Here is a 1382-nt window from a genome sequence, read left to right on the forward strand (position 1 = left end):
TATACACACACACATATATATATATACACACATACATACATACATACATACATACATACATACATACATACATAAACATATATACATATCTATACACACACACATATACACACTTTTATACACATCTATACACACATATAAATAGATACACACTTTTATACACATCTAGACACACACACACACACACACACACACACACACACACACACCCATACATAGTGTTATATACAAAGTGTTATGTGGGATTGTAAAAAAATCATCATTTACAAACAACTCTTGTTTTGCTCGTGAAATAACTCATTTTCATCAAATACTAATAAATTTGTTGAGCTCGATTTTAAAACGAGAGGGCGGGAGTAAAAGTTTGTTTTTCTTGTTGGGCTCATTTTTACCCAAACTAATTATATAATAATACAGTTGATTATGCATTTGATAAGATTTTTTCAAAAGAAAAAAATCCGGCATGTGGGCCCTGTTTCTTTTTTAAATAGGTCATATCCACTCAAGAATTTGGCCCGTCCGATAGAAGGCCGCCCACAACGGCACAGTTTTGCCGGCCAACTTTGTTTTTTTCTACTGCGCCTTCTCTCGAATTAATATTAAAAATTAACAATCATATTTAAAAAGTCTTCTTCAGCCAGCGTTTCTGAAGCTGGAAATCATAGAAATCAAAAATTACTTGTAGCCAGATAGTTAAGAAAAAATAATCAAATTAAAAATATACGAAAAAGCATTCGTTCAATATGACCAACATATTTTAAAACGGAATGCAGAAGTTCTTCGGGCTCGGTCATATTACGGAATACAAAATAAAATTAGGCTGAGTCCTATTTGAATCTTTTATACAAACGAGTCGAACACGAGCGAGTCGAGTCTCTGCTTGTGTTCGGCTCGTTTATATTTCGAGCTCAAAATGCGTGTTCGTTTTCGGCTTGTTTGTTTAGCAAGTCGAACACAAGCTGTTCACGGACAAAAAGTCATTTTGACAATCGTAATCACGTAATCATAAGATGCTAAAGGTTGGGGCAAGATTTAAAAAATATTGTTTATATTAAAACATCATTTGAATATAAATTAATAATTTTAATTATATTTTCTTAACTAATACATTTAATTGATTATAAATCTTTGTAATCTTGAAGTCAATTAAATTTTTTTTAAAATAGTACTAATTAATATATATATATATATATATATACATATATATATATATATATTTAAAAAAGGTGAAATTGATTTTTGGTTTAGTATGCACCAAATATCGATTCCGCTAAATGGTTGAAAACCCTTGTGTGATTACTTCTCATTCAAAGAGTCCGCACCACGGGATTTGAATCCCCGACCCGAGGGACTTACGTCAGAGGCCGCACCAATGAACGATG

This window comes from Phalaenopsis equestris, unplaced genomic scaffold (assembly GCF_001263595.1).
Source record: "Phalaenopsis equestris unplaced genomic scaffold, ASM126359v1 Scaffold202704, whole genome shotgun sequence".
Taxonomy (NCBI): domain Eukaryota; kingdom Viridiplantae; phylum Streptophyta; class Magnoliopsida; order Asparagales; family Orchidaceae; genus Phalaenopsis; species Phalaenopsis equestris.